Raw genomic sequence first — 12,151 nt, forward strand, 5'->3', positions numbered from 1 at the left:
CAATCTGAACTGAGATCTCCAAAGAATGCAAGACAGAAGTTACAGTCCGAATCTGAACAGGTTCATTACATGCTAAAACAAAAACAGCAACATCCTCCAGAAGATTTCATTTCATGTCCGGGATGCAATCCAAAATTACTCAACATACAAACGGGTCGGTAAAAAGTCTCCAATTCTCCAGAGAAAAGACAATCAATGGGTGCCAATTCCAAGATGATCCAAACATTGAGATTACCAAAGACTTTAAAATAGTTCTTATAACTGGGTTCCATGAGGTAAAGGAAAACACATCTGAAATGAGCAAAAGAAAAGAATTCTTCCCAGAGAAGTGGAAACTATTTTTTTTAAAGGAATGAATTCTAGAACAGGAAAAAAAATATCTGAAATAGGAAATTCACTGATGGGCTCAATGACAGAATAGAAATGACAAAGGAATTACTGAATTTAAAGATAAATACAGAACAGTAGAAATGATCTATTCTGGAACTTTCCTCGTGGTCCAGTAGTTAAGAATCTGCCTTCCAATGCAGGGGACACGGGTTCAATCCCTGGTTGGGGAACTACGATCCCTCATGCCACAACTAGAGAGCCTGTGTGCTGCAACTACAGAGCCCACGTGCTCTGGAGCCTGCATGCCACAACTAGAGAGAAGCCTGCGCACCACAATGAAGAGCCCTCACATCTCAACAAAAGATCTCACGTGCCACAACTAAGACCCGACACAGTCAAAAATAAATAAATAAATAAATAAATAAATATTTTAAAAAATCTATTCTAAAGAACATACAGAATAAAAGACTTAAAGGAAAAAAGCCCCAAGAAACTGTGGGACAATAACAAAAGGTCTATGTATAATTGGACGCCAAGATGAACAAGAGAAAGGGACTGAAGCAGAAAAAATATTTGAAAAAATACTGGCTGAAAATTTCCCAAATTTGGTGAAAAAGATAAATTTATAGATTCAAGAGATCAGTGTCCCCAAAAACAATCATCACAAAGAAAACCACACCTAGAGACATCAGAACAAAACAGCTGAAAACCAAAGATAAGGAAAAAATATCAAAGCGTCTTAAGGAAAATGACACAATACATACAAGAAAATGGTAACAAATGATTATAGATTTCCCATCGGCAGACAGCACATCTTTAAAGTATAGACACACCTTGGAGATACTGTGTTTCAGACCACCACAATAAAGCAAATACCAAAATGAAGTGAATCATATGAATTTTTTGATTTCTCAGTGCCTATGAAAGTTATGTTTACGCCATCCTGTAGTCTATTAAGTGTGCAATAACATTATGTCTAAATAAAACAATGTACACACCTTAATTAAAAGTGCTTTACTGCTATTAAAAAAAAAGCTAAGCATCATCTGAGCCTCCAGCAAGTCACAGTAGTAACATCAGAGATCACTGAACATATATCACCATAACAAATATAATAATAATAATAAAAAAGTTTGAAATATTGCAAGAATCACTAAAATGTGACACAGACACAAAGCAAGCAAATGCTGTTGGAAAAATGGCACTGATGGACATGCTCGATGCAGGGCTGCCACAAATCTTCAATTTGTAAAAAATACAATATCTACAAAGCACAATAAAATGAGGTATGCCTCTATGGAAAGAAAATTACTATCAATCCAGCATACAATATCAAACAAACACATCCCCCAGGAATGAAAGTGAATTACCGAGATTCTCAAATGAAGGAAAATCAAGAAAAGGAAAACCAAGAGAACACATAGCTAGTAGATCTGCTCCACAACAAATGCTAAAGGCATATCATCAGGCTGCTGTGAAATTTACCGAGGGAAACAGGGATCTTTAGGAAGGAAGGAAGAGCAAGGGAAATGGTAAATATCTGGGTGAATATAAAAGACTGCTTTTCCTCTTAAGTTCTTTAAAATCCATACAATGATTAAAGCAAAAACAAAGACATTGCTGAGTTTTTCAATATGTATCAATGTGCTAAAAAATGAAAACAAAAAAGTTGGGAGAAGAGAAAAGGGATTTATTTGGTTGCAAGGTTTCTAAATTTTATGTTAAGTGTCATATTATGTTAAATGCAGTATTAATTCAAAAAAGACTATGAAAGATTAAATATATATGCTGTAATCCTTAGAGCAACCACTAAAAAAATAATAATACTACAAAGAAATATAATCAAAAAGATAATATTTAAATAAAAATAGAATACTAAAAATACCTAAATAATACAAAAGGAGGCCATAAAGGAGGAACAGAATAATTTTAAAAAATGAAATTTAAATAAACAAATACATAAAATATTAAACCTAAATCCAACCATATCAATAATTATATTAAATGTTAATGGCCTAAGCATTTAGTTAAAAAGCAGAGCTTATCAGAATAAATTGAAAAGACCCTCACTATATGCTGCCTATAAGAAACACTTCAATGTAAAGACACAGATGGGTAGAAAGTAAATAGATAGTAAAAGATATATTATCCAAATAGTAAACATAAGACGGTTAAAGTGACTTTCAATATCAGATAGAAAAGACTTCAAGACAAAGGGTATTACCATAGATAAAGAGGAATATTCCATAATGATAAAAGGGACAATAAATCAGAAAAAATAATTATAAATGTGTATGTACATAATAAAAGAGTGTAAAAATACATGAAGCAATATTGATAGGATTTAAAGGAAAAAAAGACAATTCCACAATCATAGCTGGAGATTTTACCACCAACAATTTACAGAACTGCAATATATAGCAATTTATGGAACTAGCCCCCGCCAAACTGCAATATATAGCAATTTATAGAACTAGCCCCGAAGTATGTAGAAGGTCTGAACAAGTATCAACCGCCTTCATATAAATAACATCTGTTGAACACTGCATCCAACAACTGCAGAATATACATTCCTTGTTTACGCACATGACATATTCACCAAGACAAACTACATGTTGGATCACAACACAAGTCCCATTAAGTTTAAAGGACTTGAAACCATATAAAGTGTATTATCTGACTACAAGGAAATTAAGGTATCTGTGAAAACATCAAATATCTGAAAACTAAACAACCCTTTTCTAAATAACTTATCAGACAAAGACAAAAAGCAAAAGGGACATTATGAAGTGATAAAAATGTTCTCGAATTAGATAGTGGTGATGGCTGCACATCACATCACTTGTGAATATACCTAAAACTACTGAACCATACAATTTAAAGTGGTACATTTTATTGCATGTGAATTACATCTCAATCTTAAAGGGAGACATTAAAAAATATTCTGAACTGAATGACAACAAAAATACAACACATCTAAATTTGTGGCATACAGCTAAAGTAGTATTTACAGGGAAAATTAGAGCTGCAAATGCCTACATAATAAAAGATCTAAAAATCAATAACCTAAAGTTATACGTTAACAAGCTACAAATAGAAAAGCAAAGTAAATCCAAAGTATACAAGGATAAGGGAAAGGTAATACTACAGAGGAGAAATCAACAAAATAGAAAACAGACAACAGAGAAAATTAAAGCCAAAAGCAGGTTCTTTGAAAAGATCAATAATATTGACAAACCACTAACTAAACTAATCAAGAAAAATAGAGGAAAAAAATACAAATCACCAGTAACAGGAATGAAAACAGGTTATTACCACAAATCTTACAGACATTTTAAAACATTAGAAAATACCTTGAGTAATTTTAAGCCAACAAATTTAATAACTTTAGATGAAAGGACAAATGTCTAAAAATATACAACTCACCAAAATGGACATAAGTAGCAGAAAATCTGAATAGTTCTCTATCTGCCTGAGAAACAATTTCTAAACAAAAACATTCCCAAGAAGAAAACTCCAGGTCCAGATAGCTTCACTGGTAGATGATTGAAGAAAAAAAAACACCACTCTTACACAAACTTTATCAGAACATAAAAGAGGAAGAATTGCTGCTCAGTTTGTTTTACCCTAACACCAAAACCTGACAAAAACATTACCAAAAAAAAAAAAAAATTACCGAGCAATATCTCTCATAAGTAACACAAAAACCTTTTAAAAACTACTAGCAAATTAAAACTAACCTTACAGGGGCTTCCCTGGTGGCACAGTGGTTAAGAATCCGCCTGCCAATGCAGGGGACACGGATTCGAGCCCTGATCTGGGAAGATCCCACATGCCACAGAGCAACTGAGCCCGTGCACCACAACTACTGAGCCTGCACTCTAGAGCCCGCGAGCCACAACTACTGAGCTTGTGAGCCACAACTACTGAAGCTCGCGCACCTAGAGCCCATGTTCCGCAACAAGAAAAGCCACCGCAATGAGAAGCCCGTGCACCACAACGAAGAGTAGCCCCCGCTCGCTGCAACCAGAGAAAACCTGCGTGTGGCAGCAAAGACCCGACACAGTCAAAAATAAATAAATTAATTGATTTTTAAAAATACTAACCTTACATTAAAAGGATAATATATTGTAACTAAGTAGGGTTCAAGAATTATTCCAGTAATTCCAGGATAGTTTAATATTCAAGAACCAATTAATGTACTACACCATATTACATATTACATTTGTGATACTGTGATATAAGAAGAAATATAAACTTTGGTCTTTGTTCTGGGCTCCTGGTGAGAGGTCCTAAAATCTTTGTAATTTCCTAAGTGATGAAGAGCAATAGGAGCACCTTTTGTTTTAATAGTTGGTCTTGGATCCCAGTTCCTGACACAGAGCTCCTAAAACCCTTGTAATTTTCTGACTGATGGGGGTGACAGGAGTGTGTCTTACACAGAGCTCCTACAGCCCGTGTAATTTCCTGGGTGATAGGAGAGTCTCTTGTCCTAATGAGGAGACTCATGGTGGGCTCCTGGACATTACAGGGGCTGGCCAACAGAAAGACTAAGCAGGATTAGAGGCTTGACATTTTCAGCCCTACCTCCATCCTCCCAGGAGGACAGAGGGGCTGGAGAGTGAGTTAATAATTAATCACGCCTATGTGATGAAGCCTCCATTAAAACAGATCAATAACAAGGACCTACTGCATAGCACAGGGAACTATATTCAATATCCTGCAATAAATCACAATGGAAAAGAATATGAAAAAGAATACATATATATAAAAAACTGAATCACTTTGCTGTACACCAGAAACTAACACATTGTAAATCAACTATACTTCAATTTAAAAAATAAATACATAAAGTCAAATGATTAGTTAAAAAAAAAAATCCCTAAACTGCAGGATTCAGAGAGCTTCCAAGTTGGTGAACACATCCACATGCTGGAAGAAGAGCACACCCCAACTCTGTGGGGACAGAAGCTCCATGGTTGGGACCCTTCTGGACCCTGTCCTATGTACCTCTTCATCTGGCTGTGCATTTGTATCCTTTGAAATATCCTTTATAATAAATGGGTAAATGTAAATAAATATTTCCCTGAGTTCTGTCAGCCATTCTAGCAAATTACTGACCCCAAAGAGTGAGTCGTGGGAACCCCCAGTTTATAGCTGGTCAGTCAGAAGTACAGGCGACAACCTGAGACTTGCAACTGGCGTCTGAAGTGGGGTCAGGTGGGGCAGTCTTGTGAGACTGAGCCCTTAGACTCTGAGTCTGTGCCAACTCCAGCTAGCCTGTGTCCTGACTGAATTGTAGGACATCCAGTGGGTGTCTGGAGAGTTGGAGTACTGCTTGCTGTGATGGGAAAATTCCCATACATTTGGTATCAGAAGTATTCTGAGAGTAAGGGAAAAGAGTTTTTCCTTTAACATAATACACCATGTTACATATTACCATATTATTACATATTAGGGAAGGGAAGAGAAGGAAGAGAGAAAAGGAGAAATAAAACAAGTAAAGATCAGAAAGAAAGAAATAAAACTGTCCCTATTTGCAGATGATACGACTGCTTACTGAATCTACAAAACAACTACTAACACTAATGAATTATTTTAGCAAGGTTGCAGAATATAAGGTTAATATATAAATATCAACTGTCTTCTTATATACTATAGCAAAAACTGAAAAATGAACTTTAAAGAAAGTCCCATTTACAGTAATACCAAAAAATAAAAAATATCTAGGAATAAAGCTAACAAAAAGAAGGTATACAAGACCTCCGCATTGAAAACTATAAAACATTGCTAAAATAATTTTTTTTAATGGCGTAACACACCACATTCATGGATCAGAAGACCCAGTAGTGTTATGATGTCAATTTTCCCCAAATTGATCTATAAATCCAATGTGATCCCAGAAAAAATCCCAACAGGATTTACAGAAACTGACAATCTGATTCTAAAGTGTTATGTGGCAACAAAAAGAAAAAAATACCTAGGAATTAACCTACCTAAGGAGGTAAAAGACCTGTACAAAGAAAACTATAAGATACTGATGAAAGAAATCAAAGACGACACAAAAAGATGGAGAGATATACCATGTTCTTGGATTGGAAGAATCAATACTGTGAAAATGACTATACTACCCAAAGTAATCTACAGATTCAATGCAATCCCTATCAAATTACCCATGGCTTTCTTCACAGAACTAGAACAGAAAATTTCACAATTTGTATGGAAACACAAAAGACCTCGAATAGCCAAAGCAATCTTGAGAAAGAAAAATGGAGCTGGAGGAATCAGGCTCCCTGACTTCAGACTATACTACAAAGCTACAGTAATCAAGACAATATGGTACTGACACAAAAACAAACATTTAGACCAATGGAACAGGATAGAAAGCTCAGAGATAAACCCACGCAGCACCTATGGTCACCTAATCTATGACAAAGGAGGCAAGAATATACAATGGAGAAAAGACAGCCTCGTCAATAAGTGGTGCTGGGAAAACTGGACAGCTACATGTGAAAGAATGAAATTAGAACACTCCCTAACACCATACACAAAAATAAACTCAAAATGGATTAAAGACCTGAATGTAAGGCCAGAGACTATAAACCTCTTAGAGGAAAACACAGGCAGAACACTCTGTGACATAAATCGCAGCAAGATCTTTTTTGACCCACCTCCTAGAGTAATGAGAATAAAAACAAAAATAAACAAATGGGACCTAATGAGACTTAAAAGCTTTTGCACAGCAAAGGAAACCACAGACAAGAAGAAAAGACAACCCTCAGAATGGGGGGAAATATTTGCAAATGAAGTAACTGACAAAGGATTAATCTCCAAAATATACAAACAGCTCATGCAGCTCAATATCAAAAACAAACAAACAAACAACCGAATCAAAAAATGGGTGGAAGACCTAAACAGACATTTCTCCAAAGAAGAAATACAGATGGCCAAGAGGCACTTGAAAAGATGCTCAACATCACTAATTATTAGAGAAATGCAAATCAAAACTACAGTGAGGTATCACCTCACAGTGGTCAGAATGGCCATTATAAAAAAAAAATCTACAGACCATAAATGCTGGAGAGGGTGTGGAGAAAAGGGAACCCTCATGCATGTTGGTGGGCATGTAAATTGGTACAGCCACAAGGGGCTTCCCTGGTGGCGTGGTGGTTGAGAATCTGCCTGCCAATGCAGGGGACACAGGTTCAAGCCCTGGTCTGGGAGGATCCCACATGCTGCAGGGCAACTGGGCCCGTGAGCCACAACTACTGAGCCTGCACATCTGGAGCCTGTGCTCCACAACAAGAGAGGCCGCGACAGTGAGAAGTCCACGCACCACGATGAAGAGTGGCCCCCACTTGCCGCAACTAGAGAAAGCCCTCGCACAGAAACGAAGACCCAACACAGTCAAAAATAAATTAATTAATTTTAAAAAAATGGTACAGCCACTATGGAGAACAGTAGGGAGGTTCCTTAAAAAACTAAAAACAGAACTACCATATGACAGAGCAATCCCACTACTGGACATATACCCAGAGAAAACCATAATTCAAAAAGACACATGCACCCCAATGTTCATTGCAGCACTATTTACAATAGCTGGGATATGGAAGCAACCTAAATATCCATCAACAGAGGAATGGATAAAGAGGATGTGGTACACATATATGATAGAATATTACTCAGCCATAAAAAGGAACGAAACTGGGTCATTTGTACAGATGTGGATGGACCCAGAGACTGTCATACAGAGTGAAGTTAAGTCAGAAAAAGAAAAACAAATATCATATATTAACGCATATATGTGGAATGTGAAAAACTCGGTACAGATGATCTTACTTACAAAGCAGAAATAAAGACACAGACATAGAGAACAAACATATGGATACCAAGGGGGAAGGGGGGGTGGGTGAATTAGGAGATTGGGATTGACATATATACACTATTGATACTATGTATAAAATAGACAACTAATAAGAACCTACTGTATAGCACAGGGAACTCTACTCAGTGCTCTGTGGTGACCAAAATGGGAAGGAAATCCAGAAAAGAGGGGATATATGTATACGTATAGCTGATTCAGTTTGCTGTACAGTGGAAACTAACACAATATTGCAAAGCAACTATACTCCAATAAAAATTTTTTTAAAAAGACACATGCACCCCAATGTTCATTGTAGCACTATTTACAACAGCCAGGACATGGAAGCAACCTAAATGTCCATCGACAGAGGAATGGACAAAGAAGATGTGGTACATATATACAATGGAATTATTACTCAGCCATAATAAGGAATGAAACTGGGTCATCTGTAGAGACGTGGATGGACGTAGAGACTGTCATAGACTGAAGTAGGTCAGAAAGAGAAAAACAAATATCATGTATTAATGCATATATGTGGAATCTAGAAAAATGGTATAAATTATCTTACTTGCAAAGCAGAAATAGAGACACAGATGTAGAGAACAAACGTATGGATGCCAAGGGGGAAGGAAGGTGGGATGAACTGGGGGATTGGGATTGACATATATACACTGTTGATACTATATATAAAATAGATAACTAATGAGAACCTACTGTATAGCTCAGGGAACTCTACTCAATGCTCTGTGGTGACCTAAATGGGACGGAAATCCAAAACAGAGGGGATATATGTATACATATAGCTGATTCACTTTGCTATACAGTAGAAACTAACACAACATTGTAAAGTAACTATACTCCAATAAAAATTAATTTTAAAAAAATTTTAAAAATAAAATGTTATGTGGTTAGACAAAGGAACTAGAATAAGTCAACGTAATTTTTAAAAAGAACAAAATTGGAAGACTTACCGTACTTGATCTCAACCTTTACTCTAAGTCTTCAGTAATCAAGACAATTTGGTTTTGGTAAAGAGACAGGCATATAGATCAATGGAGCAGAACAGAAAGTCTTGAAAGAGACCCACACATACAGCCAATTGATTTTCAAACAGGTACCAAGGCAATTTGATGCGGAAAAGAGAAGTCTTTTCAACAAGTGGTGCTTGACCAATAGCATGTTTATAAGGAAAAAATGAGTATCAACCCTTCCCTCACACCAGATATACAAATTAACTCAAAATAGATCATAAACCTAAACCTAAAGCCTAAAACTATAAAACCTGTAAAAGAATACATAGGAGACAATCTCTGCTAACTTGTGAAGGACAAACATTTCTCAGAACAACAAAGCACATAAAACATAGAAGAAAAGAACTGATAAATAAGACTTTACCAAAATTAAAAACATTTGCTCTTCAAAAGACACCTTTAAGAAAACAAAAAAGCAAGCCACAGACTAGGAGAAAAAACTTATAACACATATAAAAGACTTAAATTCAGAATATATTTTTTAAAAAACCTCTTACAGCTCAATAAGAACACAAACACAACTCTTTAAAATATATAAAAGATCTGAACGGACACTTCACAAAAGAGTTTTAAATGACCAATGAACACATGAAAAGAAGCTCAACACCAAAAAGAAAAAGAAAAAAAAAAACCCAGAAGCTCAACATCATTAGTCATCAAAGAAATGCCAATTAAAACCACAATGAAATATCACATGCAGTTATTAAAATGTCTAAAATTTAAAAGACTGACCATATCAAGTGTTGGCATGCACCTGAAGCAATCAGAACTCACACACTGCTGGTGGAAACATGAAACAGTATATCCACTTTGGAAAACAATTTGATACTTTAAAATAATCTGGTAATTCCTTTAAAAGCTAGACATATCTACCAGGTTGCCCACTCATTCCTTCCTACAGTATCTACCCAAGAGAAATAAAAATATATGTCCATCTAAAAACCATGCAAAAATGTTTATAACAACTATATTTGTAATCAGCAAAAACCAGAACATCCATCAATCAACGAATGGATAAAGAAACTGTGGAATATCCCCACAATGGGATACTGATCAACAATGAAAAAGGAGAGAATCACTGATAAATGAAACAACATGAATGAACCTCAAAGCCAAAAGACTGCATCTGTGTGAGTCCATTTACACAGAATTCTAGAAAATGCTAATAATCTGGAGGGATGAGGGTAGAGACCGGAATGAATTACAAAGGGACACAAAGAAACTTTGGTGGGTGATGCAACTGTCTTAATTGTGGTGCGGATGAAGGTGTAATGATGGTGATCAATCCTGATCAAATTATATACTTTAACTATGTGCAGTTTACTGTACCTCAACAAAGTTTTTTTGTTTTTTTTTAAGTGCAAAAAAGGAACTCTGTGGATCTGAGAATTTGCACAACTTTTTAGTAGGAGAAGGCGAACAAGAATTCTAGTCATCAGTTTTCTAGACAGCATCTGTCAACTCCATCCCATTTCCTCTTCCCTGGCCACCATCTATCCCCCTCACACACCCGAGACTGTCCCTCTAAAAAGAAGGCTGCCCATGGGGACTCAGATGCCCGCTCACACAGACAGTCTCAACCTTTTCATCCCCTAGTTAGTCCCTGCTAGCTCTAAAACTAAGGTCCCTTGTGCGATGGCTGCCTCTTGGCAGGCGTGGAGCACACCTGGCAGGAGGCGCTGACAGCTGCCCCAGCATTAGCCAGACGACACCACTTCACGGGAGGAGGAGCAAGACACTGCTTTCTCCCCAGAAGGAAATCACTTGCAGATGTTCAAATCCCAGATTACACCAACATCAGAAGGTACAAACCAACCACCAGCCTATCCGCAGAGGAGAGAACATCCAATTTCAAAAGGAATGTCCAGCTCCAGGGAAGAGGAAAGCCGCTGCTTAATCTTTCCCATGGAAGCTGGACGAGGATGCCCCGAAAATTCCAAAGTGTTCTCACTTTTTGACTACTCTGGCCTTAACAATCTCCCTCATCCGAATACGTAATTATGTTCCTTACCATACTGTACAGCTGTGTAGTCCGTACACACACACACACACAAACACATGCATGCACATACACGTACACACACACAATGTATGAAGGGACAGCGAGCCCTACCTCGAACGAGATAAGGTATGTGACAGGCCAAGACCCAAACAAATGTTGGGTATTACTACTGCTTCACATACTATGTATTTCACTCTGAAAGTGTATGTATTGCATTCCCAGGAAGGGCACCATGAGGATGGGAGCTGTCTGCTGGTTCTCCTGAGAATCCCACAGCCCTCCTGACATCACGTCCGGCCTGCGAGAGATCTGGTGAGTTCTACCCCAGCAGTTCCCTGCACACACAGCAGAGCATCACTGAAAGCGGCCCCTACAGAATGAGACCAGATGCCTGTCTCCCTGACGGGAGACTAGTGAAAAACACTTTTTTTTTTTTTAAACAAGTTTGGGAATTCTCTCATGTCCAAGGCTGAGTTAGCATTTGGGGACTAGAGAACTAGCCCCACCTTCAGAATTGGTACAATCAGTTCCTAAGGATCCAAATTAGTCACACAACCTTCAGGCAAAAACAGCCTCCTTCCACAGCAGAGTCTGCCATAGCACGGAGTGAGATGGAGGACCTGCGCAGTACAGCCAGTCAGGGAAGGGGGCGGGGCAGGGGCTTGGCTTTAACTTCGCTAATATGCAAAAATAAGTAAGTAACCAGGGTCAGACCTGATACCACTACAAATACATTACAATCTGCTGATGGATTCAGCAAACACTTACTGAGCACCACGTGTCTGTGCCAGACGCTGCTAGGTGCCAGGAGTAAAGAAGTGACAAAACAGACACTGCCTTATCCTTACGGAACTTATAATCTTGGGATATTTACACAAATTCACAGCTGTTTTTTAAAAAGTCTGTTTTGGATTCAAAGTAACA

At 37.4% G+C, this 12,151-nt stretch overlaps 1 protein-coding gene across 1 annotated transcript in view; it reads right to left on the reverse strand.

Annotated features, from left to right (window-relative positions):
• SORL1 (sortilin related receptor 1) overlaps positions 1 to 12,151 on the reverse strand; it is a 162,666-nt gene that overhangs the window by 93,207 nt on the left and 57,308 nt on the right. The gene's annotated exons all lie outside the window — the stretch shown is intronic.

This window comes from Mesoplodon bidens (assembly GCF_964165515.1).
Source record: "Mesoplodon bidens genome assembly, chromosome: 7".
NCBI classification, from domain to species: domain Eukaryota; kingdom Metazoa; phylum Chordata; class Mammalia; order Artiodactyla; family Ziphiidae; genus Mesoplodon; species Mesoplodon bidens.